Source organism: Triticum dicoccoides, chromosome 2B, assembly GCF_002162155.2.
Source record: "Triticum dicoccoides isolate Atlit2015 ecotype Zavitan chromosome 2B, WEW_v2.0, whole genome shotgun sequence".
In the NCBI taxonomy this organism is placed as follows: Eukaryota; Viridiplantae; Streptophyta; class Magnoliopsida; order Poales; family Poaceae; genus Triticum; species Triticum dicoccoides.
In genome coordinates this window covers 594,926,612-594,948,844 of record NC_041383.1, presented here as the reverse complement: position 1 = coordinate 594,948,844, position 22,233 = coordinate 594,926,612, and positions in this window count along the sequence as shown.

Sequence of the window (22,233 nt, the reverse complement as noted above, 5' to 3'; positions counted from 1 at the left end):
GAGGTAACACTTTTAAGTAGCTGGCTACAATATCCATTTCTTTTTGTGCGCCTCTACACTAACACGTCAATGCATTATGTTTAAAGTAAATAACCAATGGCACTAAATTATCTATTTACACGAGAAATACATAGGTTGAGCATTTGATCCCTTTTTTGTGAATGCACCACTACACCCGTACGATTGGCCGCGCCCGTGTGAACGTCCAAGTTATCGGCGCATCATCCCGAGTTATTGTCTTTTTTTCTGGGGTGGACTTCACACGAGTTATTAACTGCTGATGTGTGCCCCATGTACACAGTCTAGCATCACCTTCCTGCTAGCACGGTCCAAAATTAGTTGAAACTGGACACGAACGATCCAGCGGGCGGCAAAATCTCCCGCCTCCTTCTAAAATTTTCACCACCTTAGTCTTTAGCATGCGAAATCCCCCTTTTGTCTTGGTGCATGGAGACCAACAGTTACAATACCGCCCTCATCTACATGATAGGTTGGGGCTGCTTTGGTAAATTCTGGTTCCCCCACTACACGGCACCTCCATTTCCTCTCCCCCTCCCGCAAAAATGACTAACTCCACAGCACCAGAGCATCTTACATCGCGCCGCCCGTACTTCATCGCCCTTTATCCCCTCCCCTCTCGAAACCCTAGACTGCTCATCCACTGGCATACCATAGCCCATTCACTGCCAGCGGCGTCCACCTCACCGGATCTGCTTCTGCGGCCGCATCTACCCCTCCCACCTCCCCTAGAAACAAGTAGACTGCTCATCCACCACTGTACCACAGCCCATTCAGTGTCGGCCTTGTCCATGGCGCCTGATCTGCTTCATCGGTACTCTCATCAATCGCCGCGCATCTGCAGCGGCTCATTCATACTCCCCACCGGAGACGCTTCGTCCACACCCCTCGGAGCCGCCCCACCGACGGCCTCTGATCCTCTTCGCTGACACCTTCCTCAACCCTACCGGAGCCGCTTCGCCGACACCTTCCTCAACCCTACCGGAGCCGCTTCGCCGACACCATCGTCAACCCTACCGGAGTAGCTTCGCCTATACCATTCTCAACCCTACCGGGGCCGCTTTGCCAACTCACAAGTCCACGGCCTCTGATCCGCTTCCTCGCACCCTCATCCAACCTACCGGAGTAGCTTCTGACGCCCCGTCCACGGCCGCAGGTCCGCATCATCGACACCACCCTTAACCCAACCACCGGAGTAGCTTCTGACGCCCTATTCATGGCCGCAGATCCGCATCGTGTAACACCCCAAAAAATTTAACCATGTTTTAATTATTAAAATTTTGCCAGGAGTTTAAAAAAAATTACTCTCTAGATTTTCTGTTGGTTTCAGAACCCCTTTCCTTTAATATTGAGGAGTTTTACCCCAAGTGGAAACTTTCCAAAAATGTTATTGGACTTCCATACTCACTCAACAAAACAATTCTTAATCAGTGGTTTTATTTGCATAATTGTTTTTCATGAGCTTTTTCCTTTTAAGATGATTTTCCATAAGTTTTGGGGCCTCTTTTGCACTACAACCATTTGATAAATGCATCTAAAATGTTCACCAAAATTAGGGGAGGTCAGTAATAGTATATTATCCACCTTTATGCAAAAACCAAGTTATGTCTTTTGAAAATTTTGAGTAAATCAACCTCTTTTCATTCTGGTCCAACTTGAAGATTTGTACTGTAACCATATCTTTACTTGCTCTTTCATCCATGGTCCTTTTTCCTACTTGTAGTCCCTCTTACAAAACCCTTAAGTCCAAGAGCATGAACCCATTGGAATAATTTTGGTCCATGAAATGACAGCCTTTAGTTTCTGCCAAAAACTGATTTTCTCAAATACTTGCACTAGCAAGTTTCTTCCCTCGACAAACTAACCTGGCCACCATCACCTACACCTAAAGATACCCCAATCTAGAGATTATGACCACTCCAAGTAATGCCTAGGTGCCCTTGGCATTTTGCCAAACACCTTGTGTGCATGGCCAGTTTTGACATGGTTTTTAGTTAGCATTGCAAGCTTGGTCTCCTGGCCTAACCCCCATGTCCATTAGCTTTCTTGCAAACCCTAGCCTGGTCCTGTTAGTTGCCAGCCTCACCCGAGCGCTGTAGACCACCTTGGCATTCTGTCAAACATGTCGCGTGCGTGCTCTAGGCGCGCCCAGAGCGCATGTTTTGCACGTGCGTGCATCGAGCCACCGCGTCGCGCCCCTGACTTTTGCTCACCCTGCAGAGCCGCGCCCCACCCTCGACCACCCGCTGGAACGCGCCAAGCTGCCCCTTGTGCCCTACAGCACCGCCATCAGAGCCCCTTGGCGGCACGCCGGCGTCCGCAGTGAGCCCCTGCCACGGTCGGCGCTGCCCGAGCCGCAGCCGTGTGCTAGCTGCCCCTGGAGCAGTTCAAGTTTATCCCCTCGCTCGTCTGCAAGCGCTCGTCGGTGCCACGACGCCCTGCCGTAGCAGAAACGGTCGGCCGGCGATCCTATCCTCGGCGATGGTGTAACCAACCTAGCTACTCTATAAAAGGGTGACCCCGAACTCCTCCTAGACCTCAGGCGGCCTCAAGCCACTCCACTAGCGCTCCCCTAGCTCGCAATCGACCAGGAGAGGCCGTCTTCGCCGTCTCCGGCCAACTCAGCCACCGCCGCCCTCCGGTCCGTTTCGTCGCAACCAGGCCCTCCCCCGTCTAGCCAACACCACCACCCGACTCCACTTCGTCTTGCGGAGCCGCCCAGCTGCTCAAACACGACCGGGAGCCACCATAGTTCAAACGCCCAAAACTCCCGAAGCCACCGGCCGCCGCGAAGCCGCCGCCGGCGACTCCCTCCGTCCCCACCTGACTGGCGACCACCGGGAGGACCACCCTGGACCCACGGATCCATCTCCACCCTCGGTGTCTCGAACGGTGCCGCCGTTCGCCGGCGAGCGTCGCCGGAGTCCCGCCTCCGCTCGGGGCAGAGGAAGAGGAGGGAGAGGACTAGTCAAACCTGACCAGTGGGCCCGCTGGACCCACTGTCAGTGACACACGTGCCGTCCATGCTGGAATAAGTGGAGGCGTAAATCCAAAATACGCCTTCGACGTGGTCAGTAATCAAAACATTTTTCTTTTTCTGTTTTATTTTAAAAACAGATTTTTGACCAAAACTTTGACTGCCTATAACTTTTTAAATATAACTCCAAATGAATTGATTCTTTTTCCTACCTCTCTCAAATATTGTCTAGTTTATTTTAAGATTTATTTCAAAAAAATTCAGACAACCTTTTGGTACTGTTTTTGAAACTATTCATTTATTCAAAAATATTTTTAATAGGATTTTGGAGAGAGGAGAAAAACTTTCAAAGTTTTGGAATGCACCTGCCTCCCCACTACTTGAAGGCAAGCGTTCTGAACCCTGGCATAATATTGTTGTTTGTTGTTTGATACGGTTACAACACCTCTCGTCTCGAAATTTTTCGTTATTTTTCAGTGATGATATGATCAAACTCTCGAGTGCATATTGATGATTCATGTTGTTGGAGTTTGATATGTTGAGATGGTAGTCACCAACACATGCCTCTCGTGCATACCGGAAGGAACTTGGGAAAGCCTCTGTCTTGGGTAGACACGAGCTTGTCTCCGGCCATTGAGACGACTGTGTCCGGTACGGCATAGTGAGACATGATGAGTGGTGGTTATGTATGTTGGTTGAAAACATATTTGGTATACTAATCATGCAGGTAACACATAAACCTCCTGAGTTGACCGTAGATCGAGTCTTGTTCCAGTAACCCCCACACTTATTTCGTGCTACCACTAGTCCCTGCCACAGGTAGGGTACGGTTCAGTAATTTGTCAACCCCTTTCTAGCACACACCGTACAGAGGGGCCGGGATGAAGGTACCATTACCATGGATTAAAGCCAGTCATCTGGTCAGGGGGCGTGGGTGTTTCGGTTGTAGCCGAGGGGGTAGCTTCCCCAGTTTGCGCGCGGTATAAATTTTGTGATCCCATGCTAATCGAGGTTGTAGCCTCCCCACTTAGAGTTTTGCTTAATGAGTGTCGTGGGTGATTCCAGACACCGATGAGTCAAGCTGGTGTGTGTGGTTGGGTGTGTTTTCAACTAAATAAGCGGAATTAGTCCGGATGGACTAACGGAATCCGTTACTCGTGGGTAAAGAGTACACCCTCTACAGAGATTATATCTATTCGAGTAGCCGTGTCCATGGTTAAGGACTACAGTCTGGGTTGGGTCAAGTGTCGGTCTTAGTGTCGGTCTTCGGAGGAAAAAAACTAAGTCTAAACTTTGATTTAGATCAGTGAAATATGATGATTGTGATTATTATTATTATGGACTAACGATGTTCCTTATTTGATTTATTGAGTATCTCTGGGACGGTTCTACCTCCGGTATATTCACTGTGACTATTCCGTTATAAGCCCTTTATGTGGTGTCGCATAGACGCCCGACTGTGGCATGTTTGTTATTTATTTATTATAAGCCCTTTATGTGGTGTCGCATAGACGCCCGACTGTGGCATGTTTGTTATTTATTTACTATAAGCCCTTTATGTGGTGTCGCAGAGATGCCCGACTGTGGCATGTTTGTTATTTCTTTACTATAAGCCCTTTATGTGGTGTCGCATAGACGCCCGACTGTGGCATGTTCGTTATTATTTACCATATAAGCCCTTTATGTGGCGTCGCACAGACGCCCGACTGCGGCACGTTTGTTATTTATTTCACTTATGAGCCCTTTCTGTGGTGTCGCTCAGACGCCCGACTGAGGCATTCTATTTCTACTCTCTAATTGCATTATTCATGTGTTGCATGAATAACTTGTTTGCGTGCATCATGGATTTTATTTCTGTGACAGACGTTGTGATCATAGAGTATTTCCGAGCATGATTATCATTGTTATATTATTCCTGTGTTCATAATGTTTGCGAGTACATTCAAAGTACTCACTGGCTTGTCCCTGGCTATTGTCTTGGCCAGATTTCTCGCGCGGAGAGGAGCAACGAGACGACAGCCCCGGAACCTAACTAATGGTGATAGCAGTCCCACGAAGATAGGAGTTAACCTGGTTAGCTGTTCGCGTGGGAAATGGAGTCCCATAGACACTGATGATCCACAAACCACTTCCGCCACCAACCACTAGACACCTTGTGTTGTACTCTTAGGCCGGAATGGTCTTGTACTACATATCATGTACTTTACTTGGAGTTTTTGTATCAAGTTTGTGTCTTGCCAGCTAACAGTAATCCTGGGGCTGGTAAGCATAAGGGCCATTTTCTGGGAAATCAACATCCCGAAATCCGGTCCTGACACATCGTCGACACCATCCTTAACCCAACCACCGGAGCAGCTTCTGACGCCCCGCCCATGGCCGCAGATCCGCATCGTCGACACCATCCTTAACCCAACCACCGGAGCAGCTTCACCTATGCCCTCGTCCACGGCCATAGATCCGCTTCGCCCACACCGTAGTCCACCCTACCGGAGCCACTCCACAAACACCCTACTCGACGGTTCTAGATCTCCTTACCGGACCCCGACAGCCAGCGCAGCGTCATCACCCTCGATGTTTCTAACCTGATCCCCACCGTCTGGAGAGATGCCAAGCACCCGCCACGGCCTAGGTACTTGTCACCTTTAAACCCGTCCAGCATCACCTGCCCGATGTACTTCAAATATACTAACCGGTCGCTGTTACCTGTTATGCAACTAGCAAAAACTACAAGGACGATGTTTCTTCTGGATCTAACAGCTTGGCCAACCAAGATCCTGGACTGAGGCATTGCTATGATCTTGTAAGCGTGTCTCTCTCTCTTGTATTGTTTTGTGCCTGCCAGCGTGATTTGCTAGGATTTTCGACCAGTAATCCCTTTGTGCAGACAATGATTTCTACTACTGGCTGCAAAATTAGATATGTAGATGTCATACATGATACTACCTCGTACCTTCGTTCCTAAATATAAGTCTTTCTAGAGATTCCACTATAGGCTACATACGGAGCAAAATGAGTGAATCTACACTCGGAAATGCATCTATATACATCTGTATGTGGTCCATACTGGAATCTCTACAAAGATATATATTTAGGAACAGGGGTAGTACATTACACAAAATTGTAGGTGGCATGTAGGAATTCCAGTGCACTACATTAGGCTCCCTTAGAGTGCCTGCTAGTCCAGCATACAGAGTCATGGCTAGTTTATGGTACGCACACAATCGTTAATTGGTGGTTTAAATATGTGCAAGGGATATGCAATGTAGTATCATGTAGAGATGTCTGAAATTAGCCATGTCAACTTGCAGATAGGGTTACACAATGAAAAAGTACAAGATGTATGTGGCAATTTCCTGGAACATGGCAAAAAAAGGAGAGGCAGTGGTGAGCCTATACAGTGTGCTATGGTACGTCACTCCTCCATTGCAATCATCGTGACATATGTTATTTGTATGCCAGCTCTATTAGCCAAGTTTCTTAGGGACAGTTATTACGAGTTATCCTAAGAAAATAAGCACATGTGAATATAAGCTCCATGTAATAAGCCAACCAGTTCTTTTCATTGCGTTTTCAGCTTATCTTTGGTATGATCAGTGGAAATTCTAGATTGCATTATATTTTTTTCATTTTGCTGCCCATATGGAAATTAATTTGACTTGCAAACATCACAAATTGAACCCAGTGCAGTAATTAATATGATAGGAAAACAGACCATCACTATTTGCTCAAAATGCAAATACAAAGATACCATCTACTTGGCACAATCTACCTTGGTCAATGTTTTCCATAGAGATCCCATTGCCTAATTTAAACGAAGAACGCATGACCCACATTTTGATACCAACTACTTGGCACAATCTACTTTGGTCAATCTACTTGCTCAGAAGCAGATCATAGCAATTCTTCATATAGCAGCAGCAGCAGCTCATAGCAACTCATCATACAACGGCAGCAGCTCATAGCAATTCATCATATAGCAGCAGCAGAAGCAGCTCATAGCAATTCATCGTATAGTGGATCAGAATGAAAATTTGGCAAAAAATCAGAGGAGATCCTCACCTTGTTGTATGAGCTCATCCTTCAACGACACCTCAAGGCCATGGCCTGGGAGGAGGGGAGGGGGATAAGGTGCCTTCTGCCGTAGTATGGCATCAGCCGTAGTTGTGCAGCTCCCGCCGGAGTAGTGTGTTGGACGAACCACAGTGGAGCAGCTACTGGAGAGACCATGAGAATGAGGGGCGGCACCAGAGGGAGGAGCAGCCAGGGAGATTTGCCCCTACCCACCGGCCATGTAGCCTAGCTGGACATAGCATCGTCGAGGACTAGGCCAGATGGGACCAGTGGCGATGGCTCGCTGGAGGAACCCTAGTGCTGTAGGCAGGGGATCGAGGTAGAGGGAAAGGGGAGAGGAGATGCAAGCGGGCAGGGCAATGAATGCTTGCGTGTTTGTTTTTACTTGAGGGTCAGGTGTGACACGGGCGTCAGCACTTGCATTTTGAGTGTAATATAGGCAGACAACAGAGTCATTTCACTATGCCAATCATCACAAAAAGTTCAAACAGTGTCATGGCGTCATCGTTAACATGAGACGGAAACAACTTACACGCGTCGTCCCAGCAATACGTGGTGCCATCTGCTTTGTCGATCGCGTAGATGATGCCATTGTGTTCAATAGCATCACAGAAGTGTGTATCAGCTTTGACGATGATCCACTGCGAGCCAAGTTGTCTCTAGCTAAAGAAGGCACCGGCATAAAGATATGCGAGTCCGCGGTCAAACAAGGCAATTAGCTTGAAGTCTGCGTAATTCGCATGTCGTGTGGGCACTTGGCAGATTACAATCTTCTGCAAAACAAGGTCCGTCCAGCTGACATAGTAATCTAGATGACTTGGACCGCGATGGTAATACTCTATATAATCCAAAGGAGGAAGGATAATCTCATGGGAGGTCTGGAAGTTCATGAGCACCAAGTTTTTGCCGTCTTCTCTGAAGGCAGCCATCCAGTGGGAGTTCATTCCGACCCAGTACATACCTGCCAAGAAGTTTCGGGCGATGGTGATTGGATCGATGTCGAGGGAAATGATGTATGGCGACCCACTACATACCTGTAAAGAAGTTTTGGCTAATGGAGATCGGATTGAAGTCGAGGGGCATCATGCACGCCTCCGTATCATGGTGAGCCAATCTCGCAAGACCAGATAGCAGCAAGCAGGGTGTCTTGAAAAGCTTAGGCCTCGCTTTGACGATGGCCGTGTGCATGTCCATCGAGCATGCGGCCAGCCGTAGGGCGCTCAACATATCCATACACGAACAACAGAGGTCGAGGATGTCACTGGGGAGATTGCTCCATTCGTGGCTCATATGGATGTTGCGCGGTTCGCGTTCGGCCATGGTGGAGTTTGGAAGGGGGCTTGATTTATGGGGGAGAAGGATGTTGGTGCTGGAGCGGCTAGTGAGGGAATTGTGGTACTAGGGGAGGCGAGTGAGGCGACAGTACACGGGGGCACAGTGAGATGGAGACAGAGACGGAGACGGAGAAGGAGATGGAGATGGAGTGGTGCTATGGGAGCGGAGAGGGAGACGAAGCGAGGCGCCAATGTGCTATACAGTGGCGGTGACAGACTGCATAGTGCATAGGGTGAGGCTGACTTTGGTAACCCGAACACGCCGCCTGGAAAAGTGTCAGGCGCAGGGTGTTGTCACTTCACTGTGAGGACCGGATGAATAGTATTTTGACCATCAAGTGTACTAGAGGCTAGGAGGGGATCGAGCAGGAAGTTAATGCTCCACGCCTAAAGGTTTTGGGAAGACCTGATTTTCATAAGGTGACTTATACTCACCTAAACGGAGGGAGTATTCCTTAACAAGAGAATGTTGTGTCTCCCACTCACGCGCTCAAAAAAATATGCGACACATTTTTTTATCTGTTTGCATAGGTCCCACCTATCAGGAAGGATGGGCACGTACACGAACAGGTACGACTCATCAGTCTACCCGCATAGCCTTTTCGTTTAGTCTACCTAACCGTCTAATCAACTGCATGCACGCCACTTCTCCCATTTACTTCTCCATCGGGAACCGATTCTCCTCGGCCTCTTCACCTCCCCTTCATCTTCATTTGCATCCAAACCCCACTACGTTCACATTGTTTTAACCTCTTTAAATAATCATCTACTACTTCAATTAGACTAGCCATCTAATCCTAATTCTCCAAACCATAGCCCTCCGTTCCAGCGGTTCCAAATGGCGAAAGAGATCGAGATGCAGGTTTTTAGCTTCCAACATGTCCTCGTCGAAGGCTCGATGCGCAAAGTTGCCACCATCACGATCCACCCAAGGGTTGTTCGGCAGTGGATCAAAAATGTATCCAACTCCCTCGAAAAGGTAGAGACAAGGGTCATCGGTCTCGATGCAGAGTACACGAAGCGTGCTCCACGGAAGATCCAGCGCGCCACCGTCCTTCAGCTGTGCCTCGAAGATGATGTTTTGGTGTACGACATCATACACTCGCCCTCCATACCAGGCGAGCTTCACGATTTCTTGTCTCGGGAGGACGTATACTTCTGTGGGGCAGCCATCGAAGGGGACAAATAGAAGCTGGAGCCGTACAACCTTGATTTGAAAAGCATCGCTGACCTACAAACCAGAATCAAAATACCTGTAGAAGATTGTGATAAATAGACACCATCCCTATTCGACGTAGAAAATTTTGTGCTCGGTACAAATCTTCAGAAGGGTGACAAGACGGTGGCATTAAGGTCGTCTGGATGGGAGAATTATCCCTTGACGTACGAGCGGATAAAATATGCTGCCCTCGATGCCCGTGTGAGTTTCGAGATATCTGCAAGGTCCAAAGAGCTTGTTGCGAAGCCGTCTCCCACAGAGAATGAGAACAAGAAGAAGAAGAAGAAGAAGAAAAGGCTGCACCAGCAGGAGGGCATTATGGATGGATGACCTATTTCCTCTCTTGTAAAAAAAATTATTCCCTCTCGGTGTATATTGATATAGATGGACTATTTCGATGGTGTGCATGTCTTTGGAACAGAGTAGTAGCGTGGGTCCGCTTGACTATAAGGAACTATTTATCCGCATATATAGCTTTCTCTGCTACTCCTTCCAGTGATCGGTATGCAGTGCATGTGTCCGTAAACATGACAGCTTGCCCATGGAAGTTCAACTACGGCGACCATCATGTTTCATCTCGCGATTCCCACGACGCCTCTCCAACCCACGGCACCACGCCCCCCGACGTGCGCCTCACCCCTCTCGGCTGCACCGCCTCTCTGCCTTTGTGTGCATGACATGTGGGCCACCTAAAATGCGGCTAGCATCAAGTTTCTACCACAGCCACCCGCGATTCCCACGATGCCACTCGAACCCATGAAACCACACGTCCCCCGACCTGCGGCTCACCCCTCTTGGCCCCATTGCCCCTCTGCCTACGAGAGCATTACATGTGGACCAGTCACCTATCGAGTCCACATGTTATTGACTCAAAGGTAGGTGTAGTAAGGCGCTGAAGCTCAGTCCCGACGGCCCTGAGAGGGAAATGTAACTCCTGCGCCAGGGCTTGTGGTGCTCCCGCACCACGAACTCGTGCCAAACTCGAGATTTGTTTCTTTACCATACATGCACGCAACGATTTAATGGACATTGTAATCTCAACATGTGATGGGGAGCTCTAAATTTGAATTTGAAACTTATAAAACGAAAAGATTCAAAACAAATAAACTGGGAGAGAGGGAGTATATCGTAGGATGTGTCCCATACAAAATAAGTCCCCTGGTTTGTCACCGTGAAGATGCGGTTAGAAAGGAGCACAGCGTCTTCCTAGTCGTACAGCAACAAATCGGCCGCAGACAGCATGGTCTACCTTTGATCGCCATGTGCAAGGTTCATGCTATCTTATTCAATCTCACCATGGTTCCATCGTACCAATTCATGTGGTGGCCCGTTGCATGGCTGATCCCAATGTTGGACAAAGGTTTTATGGGAACGGTGTCACCATTGTAAATGTTGTGCAAATTGATGTTGGTACCCTCCCGTACATATGCAAGCCAATCTCCACTCGCACCGAGCCTAACCTGTGAAACAGTGGGCAGGGGGAGAATTAGGAAATGGACACGGAAGTAGTCTTTAGAATGCATTTACTACGTGATCAAACTCATCTTACCTGCTCATCGGAGGAAATCCGAGTGCCCCTCAACGTCGGCATCTCAAGGGGAGTCAACTTGCAACTACGGCCACGGCGCGCTGGAGAGACCCCCAAGGAAACATCCTCGTGCGTTCCACGGAACATCAAGATGCATTTGTATGAGTAGTTTATCTTGTGAGAGAAAAGGATGAACAAGGGAAGGCCTCTAGAGATAGAGATGGACACTACTACTACCAATGTGTTGGCCCGTGCGTTGCAATGGATCCAAAGTAGTAGAATAATACTTGTTCACGTGCTTGAAAATAAACACTCTAGTTTTGATATACATGTGTCAGCAGACATGACAGCTTGTCCATGGAAGTTGAACCACGACGACCATCACATTTCTTGTTTCTACCACTGCCACACCCACACGCGATTCCCACGATGCCGCTCCAACCCACGGCATGACGTCCCCCGACGTGGACATGGATCCTTTGACGTGGCCATCACTGCCTTGCCCTGCCTTTCCTCCGCTGACAGGTGGAACCCATGCTTGTGGGTCCCACATGTCAGTGACAGAATGGTAGGATTGTTCGCGTCATGGGATTCTCATCCCCCCGACATGCCCCTCATCCCTCTCGGCCCCACCGCTCCTCTGCCTTTGTGTGCATGACATGCGGGCCAGCTGAACTGCGGCGACCATCAACTTTCTACCACAAACACACCCGATTGGATGCGGTTTGCCTGCTCCGCTGCTGTGCTCCGATCCGTACTCCCGCACCATCGAATTTTCATCCAGCGGCTGTGACACATTTCATCCCGGGCATCAATCCTCAGCTGGAGTACTTATGTACTACAGGTAGTACCCACGGGTGTAGCCATCTACGCCTCGTAACGCCCCGACGCCCAGCTGTGGCACCCTCGCCACGGCCACGCCACCACCGGTCGGTTCATCTTGAACGAGTGAGTCGCGAACCACGACGCCACCATGAGAATGACATGTGGGCCAGCCGCATTTAAGGTCTGCATGTCATTGACTCATAGGCCGGGCACTAAGCCACTGAAGTTCGGTCCTGTGGGCCCCGAGAGGGAAATGTAACTCCTGCGGCAGGCCTTGTGGTGCTCCCGCAGTACGAGCTCATGCCAAAACTAGAATTTGTTTCTTACTACTACCAACTAGTACTAGTAAGGTACACGTGCATTGCCTTCATGAGATTCTGGTGGTTTGTGCATTATGCTTCTACATGTGGAGCTTTCTGGATTCTAACATGTGGCAAAATCTGGTGGAATGTAAGGTTAGGCAAGTTTGATTAACTTAGGTGAGTGTTTGGTTCAAGCCACACCTTAGGCAAGCCACACTAAGGCCCCACATGATATACACACACAAAATGTGGCAAGATTCCCTTAGGCTTGCCAACTTGTGGCTCTCATTTTGAAGAACTAATAACTTTGCCTAAGCTTAGTTGTGGCAAAGTTAGTCATGAATTAAGTTCAACCATGGAGTCTTCTAGATTATACATGTGGCAGAATCTGGTGGATGATATCCAACGGCCAGTAGTGCTCGGATTTGCCATCTTTGTACCGTCGGATTAGCTTCATCCAACGGCCAACTTTCAAAGTTTTTCACACACTATATAGGGGGTATAGATATAGATGTGCCGGTCCGTTGCAATGGATCCAAAGTATATCTATTTAGTGGAGTGCACTCTAAACACATTATCTATTTATTTTTCTCTAACCTTCCGTAGCCATGCAACCAAGCCACATAAGCTTCATGGGTGCCCCCACATCATATTATTCATACTACGTTGATTGAAAAAAAGATAAATCACCCAAAACTAGATCTTCCCGTTTTTTTGTTCCTACGATGTTGTGCCGTGCACGTACCTACTAGTTGTACAGTGGTAGTACTAGTAATATAGTATTAGGAGTACAAACTTGGTACTAGTAGGAGTATTACTAGTAGGGAATGCTCCTACTCTATCAACGAGCCCCGTCTGACACCAAATTTCTTGGCTTCCGTGCTACAGCTAGATCTTCCCTCGTTTCTCTTTTCCAACCAGGCGGCGGGCGGGGTGTCGGTTTGCTCAACGACGGTCCCACATGAAAGTGAAAATGCTAGGCAACACGCCTTCCCTATGCTATGTGTTGTGCCGAACGGCCGTGTTGTACTCCCGATTCCCAGGCGTGTGGGGTGCAACGCGAACGCGGCAGGCCTTTTCCTTTTACCAGCAATGTGCCCGTGCGTTGCGATGGATCCAAAGTAGTAGAATAGTAGTATTTGTTCACAAACTTGAAAGAAATCACTATTGTCTTGATATACTCCTAATATATTACTCCCTCTGTACCTCAATATTTGTCTTTTTTGAGATTTCAAATGGACTATCACATATGGATTATATAGACATATTCTAGTGTTTCTAGCAAGATGCCCGCACGTTGCACGAAGTTGATGGAAAAGGTAAGCACAACTTATAAATTGACGGATGGAGTACTAGTTACAGTGATGCATATAATTAAGCAAAGGGATCGCACATGTCGGTATTGACTCGAACGAGAATGCAACAGCACAATAAGAATTAAGGCCACCATGATGCGATCGCAGTGGTGGTTACAGAAGGCAAGAAGAAAGATGGATCCACGAACGTACGACCTCCTCCTCCTCAACTTAGTGCGCCGGGCCACCGACCGGCGGATAAGGAGCGGCGGCTTTTCTGACGAGGTCGAGGTGCTTCTCAGCAAAGGCATCCAAGGCTTCTAGCCGGTTGAGGAAGGCCAACGTCGTAGCGTCCTCACTGGCCTTGTAGATACCTATGTACATGATTTCCTCGTACACGTGGATGTGTAGGTCGATGAATTCTTGCAGGGCGAGGCGCCTCGCGGCGAGCGCGACCTCCAGGTGGACATTCTTCGTGGCATCGCGGGCAGTCGCAGGGCCACCTGTGGTTGAAAGAGGTTCCGGCCATGGAGGCCGATTAGGGTGGCAGGCAATGAGGAGCCTGGGCGCGTGGGCTGGAGGAGTATGGCGATGTCGTCTGCGAGCTTCTTGAGGACGGTGAACTTGTTGCTGGTGGCAACGATCATCTGGTCCAATTGACAGTCGTAGTTGGCGTCGACGGCGGCCATCCACCAGCCGATCTCCAACACCGTCTGGAGACGATCCTCGGCGCCATGCCGCTGGCCGGCGTCGAGGACCATCTGGCGCAGCTGCTGGCCGCTCACGCGCATCGCCGCCATGGGTCTGGAGTGAGCTCTTTTGCGCTTACTGTAGGTGCTTAGGCAAATGCTTAGGTGCGTACGATGTGGTACTCCTAGATGCATTGGAATGGAGGGGCGCCTTTATATGAGGGCAATGAGGGCAAATTGCATTGCATTCACATCGTGCAGCCTCTTTTCCCGGACCTCCTCCCATTACTTCGCTCATGCATTAATTGAAGGAGGATGCATTGGCCGTTCAACATATCGGGAACCGCTACTCCCTCCCTCGTCTGCATTAAAGCCGTATCGGGAACTACGTCGCCTGCTGTCAAATCGAATACTCCCTCTGTCTAGGTGAGTATTAAGTCATCTTACGAAAACCAAATAGTAAACACATAGGCGTGGTGCATTAACTCTCACGTTGTTTCCTATTTTTTGACATAAATAGAGGAATCAACCAAGAAGAGATGTGGGGCTTGTATGCTTTTAATGACTTGAGAATTTCAAACATGAGGCTGGTCATAGTGGGGGTAACTTAGGTAGTAACAAAGCGCACTCCAATAAAATGTTGCTTATGTGGCAAAAAGTTAATGAGATGTGGTAACATAATATGTTACTGTAACATAGCGCTTCTCAAGACGAGATGAGTCTACAAGCTAATAAATGAAGCCATCTATGACACTACTATTATGTTACTTTGCACTATAGAGGTAGTAACTTAGACTAGTATCATGTGCATGACACTAACATAAGTTACTCCCCACTATGACCAGCCTGACATGCAGTGGTCAGTTTGTTGCACAAGAACAAATACAACCCACGTCAGCACACACGCATCTTATATAGCATCACATCCAGTGGCTATGAAAGATGAATGAGTTCTACTCCTGCGCCATGTATCATATAATTTGGTCTCATCTAATACATGGCGCAGGAGTAGATCTTATATAGCAAAACTGTATTAATAATACTTATTACTCCTACGCCATGTATCATATATTAGTATCATGTACTCCCTCCTTTCCGGTTTATAGGGCTTATCTCAAAATTATTGTTTTTCCATTTTATAAGGCTCAATTTGATTGTTTCCCATCACATGTTCAGATTCCAAGTTGCATTAAATCACTGCATGCAAGTATTAAGAGAAAATTAACCAATGCATGTAATTTGTGCATGCATGCATTGCAATTAATGCATTGGTAAACATACTTTTTTGAGGAAAACAAGAGCATTAATTGGGTGATTTTGCAAACTAAAAGAAGTATTCCACCACTCACAAATAGTACTATATGCATTATTTGGCGACGAGCGCTGTCTATATGTACCACCTTTTTTTTTAATGTCAAGTTTTGCTCCATGGCGCAATCCATCGATACTATTACTGTACAAAAGTGGAGTATATACATTTTTTAAAAGGCTAGAGGGCAGGGTAGTCTAGCTCGGTCGGTTTCACGAGAGGCGAGGGCCTTTGTGATTTGACGGCTCATTACTGCTATCAAATCGAATAGTACTGTGTCGCCCGTTGCACGCCCGGCGCCTCCATTAAACCCCTCCGTTAACCCGCATGCAAACCGAGAATCCTACTCCGGCCACACGTGAGTTCATGAGCGGGCCGGAATTAAACGCAACACCGGCCGAGCTCCTCCCGTCCGCCCTCAGTTTAAATGAGGCCAGACGCCGGCCAAACTCCTACCGTCCGCCCTCTAATTACACGAGGCCAGACAGACAGCGGGCAAGAATCGCACCCCTTCGCCGCTCCCCATCTCCTCCTTCACCATTTTCTCCACTCTTCCGATGGCTTCCGATGAGCCGTTCTCCGGCATATTACCCGGCTGGGTGGCCTGCCGAGCCCTCCGGATACGGGCGAGGCCGCTCGGTGCTTCACCAACCTTGCTTGGCCCGACAGAGCCAGTTGCCGCCCCAAGCAGGCGCGTGGTTCAGCAACTCGCCGCTCCAGTTCAGCTCGATGAGGAGTGGCGAGTTGCTCCAGACCGGCACGGCGGCGAGCACGCCGGTACGGGCGCCATCGCTGTCGCGTCGTATCGCGCCACCAGTGTCTGCGGTGGCCGCGCCTCCCGTGCCTGCGGCAGCGCCATGCAGGCAGAGACAGAAGCCGCGTGGTGGAGAGCGACGAGTCGGCGGCCAGCTTCTCCGTGTCCGCCGCCATCATCGAGGAGAAGTAGAACATGGGAGGCCGCCGCCACTTGGGACCCATGAAGGCCACCGCCTAGGCGACGACCGCGGATTCAGGTGGTTTCTTTGCCGCTTCGTCTCTTCCAAGGACCTTCATTGACCTCGCAAGTGTCTGACGGACATGAGGAAGACAAAGGGATCCGCGGGCGGCCATTTAGAACTAAAATAAGTCTAGATACATCCATTTCTAGGACAAGTATTTCCAGACGGAGGGAGTATTAATTATACAAGAGAGCCGGATTGGCACCTCTTAGTTCATGTAAATGTAATGAAATCCATCATGTTTATATGAAGATCCGGCTTTTTTATATGAAATCCTTCATGCTTATATGAAATCAGTCCGTGTTTGCACGAATTTCATCTGGTTAGTTAGAGTTGTAAAAATGTATGCCGCTGGCGTTTGATGTCGTCCTCCGCTTAAGGAAGCGGGAGGAAATTTGCCGGCTGCCGTTGGAGATGCTCTTTATGCTGGAAATAATATAGTGACATCCAATCCATTTGAGTTAATTGCCTGTATGATTGTCCCTCTATAAAAAGTTAATTGCATGTACAGTGTACACGTAACTTGCAGGGTGGCTACAGCTTCGTACAGAAAGTTAAAAAGAAACAAGTCCATCCTTAATCTTGTATTCTAAGTACTCTGTGGGTTCCACTGTCAGTACAGTAGCGAAAGAAGTATATATTAAATAAGGAGAGTAATATATAATATAAAAATATAAAGTTAAAAGACAGAATTCAAAATCATGTCATCGCGTTGCGAGCATCCGACGCTAACCAACCCAGCACATTTTTGTTGTAGACCATGCTGGAGATATATCTCCATGTCTACTCTTATATATACTCCATTCGTTCCTAAATATTTGTCTTTTTCAGATTTCAAATGGACTACCACATACGGATGTGTATGTAGACATATTTTAGAGTGTAGATTCACTCATTTTGCTCCGTATGTCTTTTCAGGAAGGGTTCAGATTTTTCCTTGATTTATTTATGAGGTATCCAGATGGCACTGCACCGCCAAGAACAGAGGGTAACATCAAAATTATGGACTACTTTTTTGAGTATATTGGTAAGGTCCGGTCATAGTCACTTGTTGAAATCTCTAAAAAGACAAATACTCCCTCCGTCCGAAAATACTTGTCATCATAATGGATAAAAGGAAATGTATCTAGATGTATTTTAGTTTTAGATACATCTCTTTTTATCCATTTTGATGACAAGTATTTTCGGACGGAGGGAGTAGAAAACAGAGTTGGTGATGATGATGTGCGTGCCATCCTACAATATAGGTTGTCGGATTTATTCTAACGGATAGGAAAGAAACTATGGCAATTTGCAAAAAATATACCCACACGTCTCTCCACGTTCGCAATTAAGGTCTTCCCTTGTTCAACCTTTTCTCTCACAAGATAAACTACTCATACAAATGCATCTTGATGTTCCGTGCAACGCACATGCAGCTAGCTAATTTCTTTTAAAATAGTTGCTGCGGTAATTGGGTTGAAGTGATATATTTTATGTCTATCCCGGATGATTTCAGATTCACTAGTAGTAACAAAGAAAAGGTTGCCTTGTTAATTAATAGAAAACAGGGTGAAAACTATCACATGAGGCCGGTAAAAACAAGGCACACTGGGTTCAGCGTTATCGTCACTACAGCTGTGCGCGCGTAAAAAGTCTACATATCGAGGGGGCTACCGAGCGAGGCACCGAGACACAATGTTTGAGAGAGAAACCAATTGACAGATTATGATCAGATCGAGTTGTCATCCTTTTGTTGTCATTGTTGGGGGGAGGGAGAGAAAGACGTATCGAGAGTGTGTGCGGTAGGCACAGAGGCACAACTAGCGAGTGTGTGTGTGTGTGTGTTTGAAAGAGTAGTAGATAGATTATTATCAAGATCGATGTGCCACCCTACTCCTTCGGTGCCGGGTAGGGTGTGTGTGTGTGTATGTTTGAGAGAGAAGCCAGTCAATAGATTAGTATCAAGATCGAGGTGTCACCCTACTCCTTCGGTGTTGGGAAGTGTGGGTGTGTGTGGGGGGGGGGGCAGTGACACTCACATATCTCTACTCTTATAAAAAACAAAGTAGGTGATGATGGTGTTCCTGCCATCCTGCAATATAGGCCATCCGATTTATAACCGACGGACAGGAAGGAAACTATGGTAATTTTGCAAAAAGATACCCACGCCCCTCTCCGCATTTGCAAATAAGGCATTCCCTCGTTCATCCTTTTCTCCCACAAGATAAACTTCTCATACAAATGCATCTTAATGTTCCGTGCAACGCATGGGCATCTTGCTAGTAGGGAGAAGGAGTTTGTGTGACACATATCTAGCTATATTAAGGAATAGGTAGATAGCATATGTGTGAGAGACATTATTATACTTTGAGACATTAGTGGTTGTGGGTGGGATGAATTAAAGGGGTGGGCGTGTTAGACATAGAGAGCATGTGTGTTTCTGTGTGAGAGACTTGTAGGATAGGGTAGAAAGACGAATTTAACCCTGACGAAGGGAGAGAAATACACGAAGTGCGTGTGTGATTCTGATGCACACAGGGAAATGAGATATGTATGCGTGTGAGAGAGATTCCACAATTCATTCACGTATCACTATATAGCGATCGTGGACGTGCATCGCTTGAACATAAGTCAATATCTACTTCGTATCGTGGCCAAAGGTACAATATCGATTCAACACTATAAAGATTGGACACTCACATATCACATTTTTTTTCTATTTAAATAAACCTTTTCAGTTGTGCATGCCAAAGTTACAGTGATGTTTCTTCAAACAACCAATGTAGCTATCATGTACATGCACCATTGTTACTCTTGCATTCAAATTCATTAGTCTTGGATGATTTAAGTCTCTATTTTGAAGTAATATACGTAATATTAATATATGAATTCAACGCGTACGCAATTTATGAAATGGAGGCTATGTAATCATATGAGGTAACATTTTAAGTAGCTGACTACAATATCCATTTCTTTTTATGTGCCTCTACCCTAACACGTCAATGCATTATGTTTAAAGTAAATAACCAATGGCACTAAATTATCTATTTACACGAGAAATATATAGGCTGAGCATTTGATCCCTTTTTTTGTGAACGCGCCACTACACCCGTACGATTGGTCGCGCCCGTGTGAACATCCAAGTTATCGGCGCATCATCCTGAGTTATTGTCTTTTTTTCTGGGCTGGACTTCACACGAGTTATTAACTACTGACGCGTGCCCCGTGTACACAGTCTAGCATGACCTTCCTGCTAGCACGGTCCAAAATTAGTTGAAACTGGATACGAACGATCCCGCGAGCGGCAAAATCTCCCGCCTCCTTCATTTTCGCCACCTTAGTCTTTAGCATGTGAAATCCCCCTTTTGTCCTTGGTGCATGGAGACCAATAGTTACAATACCGCCCTCATCTACATGATAGGTCGGGGCTGCTTTGGTAAATTCCGGTTCCCCCACTACACGGCACCTCCATTTCCTTTCCCCCTCCCGCAAAAACGACTAACTCCACAGCACCAGAGCATCTTACATCACGCCGTCCGTACTTCATCGCCCTTTCTCCCCTCCCCTCTCGAAACCCTAGACTGCTCATCCACCGGCGTACCATAGCCCATTCACTGCTAGCGGCGTCCACCTCGCCGGATCTGCTTCTGCGGCCGCATCTACCCCTCCCACCTCCCCTAGAAACAAGTAGACTGCTCATCCACCACTGTACCACACCCCATTCAGTGCCGGCCTTGTCCATGGCGCCAGATCTGCTTCGTCGGTACTCTCGTCAATCGCGGCACATCTGCAGCGGCTCATTCGTACTCCCCACCGGAGACGCTTCGTCCACACCCCCCGGAGCCGCCCCACCGACGCCCCGGTCGACGACCACGCCCCGGTCGACGGCCTCTGATCCTCTTCGCTGACACCTTCCTCAACCCTACCGGAGCCGCTTCACCGACACCTTCCTCAACCCTACCGGAGCCGCTTCGCCGACACCATCGTCAACCCTACCGGAGTAGCTTCGCCTATACCATTCTCAACCCTACCGGGGCCGCTTTGCCAACTCACAAGTCCACGGCCTTAGATCCGCTTCCTCGCACCGTCATCCAACCTACCGGACCAGCTTCTGACGCCCCGTCCACGGCCGCAGATCCGCATCATCGACACCACCCTTAACCCAACCACCGGAGTAGCTTCTGATGCCCCATCCACGGCCGCAGATCCGCATCATCGACACCATCCTTAACCCAACCACCGGAGCAGCTTCACCTATGCCCTCGTCCACGGCCATAGATCTGCTTCGCCCACACCGTAGTCCACCCTACCGGAGCCACTCCACAAACACCCTACTCAGTTCTAGATCTCCTTAGCGGACCCCGACAGCCAGTGCAGCGTCATCACCCTTGACGTTTCTAACCTGATCCCCACCGTCTGGAGAGATGCCAAGCACCCGCCACGGCCTAGGTACTTGTCACCTTTAAACCCGTCCAGCATCACCTGCCCGATGTACTTCAAATATACTAACCGGTCGCTGTTACCTGTTATGCAGCTGGCAAAAACTACAAGGACGATGTTTCTTCTGGATCTAACAACTTGGCCAACCAAGATCCTGGACTGAGGCATTGCTATGATCTTGTAAGCGCGTCTCTCTCTCTTGTATTGTTTTGTGCCTGCCAGCGTGCTTTGCTAGGATTTTCGACTAGTAATCCCTTTGTGCGGGCAATGATTTCTACTACTGGCTGCTAAATTAGATATGTAGATGTCATACATGATACTACCTCGTACCTTCGTTCCTAAATATAAGTCTTTCTAGAGATTCCACTATAGGCTACATATGGAGCAAAATGAGTGAATCTACACTCGAAAATGCATCTATATACATCTGTGTGTGGTCCATACTAGAATCTCTACAAAGACATATATTTAGGAACAGGGGCAGTACATTACAAAAATTCGTAGGTGGCATGTAGGAATTTCAGTGCACTACATTAGGCTCCCTTAGAGTGTCTGCTAGTCCAGCATAGAGAGTCATGGCTAGTTTATGGTACGCACACAATCGTTAATTGGTGGTTTAAATATGCGCAAGGGATATGCAATGTAGTATCATGTAGAGATGTCTGAAATTAGCCGTGTCAACTTGCAGATAGGGTTACACAATGAAAAAGTACAAGATGTATGTGGCAATTTCCTGGAACATCGCAAAAAAGGAGAGGCAGTGGTGAGCCTATACAGTGTGCTATGGTACGTCACTCCTCCATTGCAATCATCTTGACATATGTTATTTGTATGCCAGTTCTATTAGCCAAGTTTCTTAGGGACAGTTATTACGAGTTATCCTAAGAAAATAAGCACATGTGAATATAAGCTCCATGTAATAAGACAACCAGTTCTTTTCATTGTGTTTTCAGCTTATCTTTGGTATGATCAGTGGAAATTCTAGATTGCATTATATTTTTTTCATTTTGCTGCCCATATGGAAATTAATTTGACTTGCAAACATCACAAATTGAACCTAGTGCAGTAATTAATATGATAGGAAAACAGACCATCACTATTTGCTCAAAATGCAAATACAAAGATACCATCTACTTGGCACAATCTACTTTGGTCAATGTTTTCCATAGAGATCCCATTGCCTAATTTAAACGAAGAACGCATGACCCACATTTTGATACCAACTACTTGGCACAATCTACTTTGG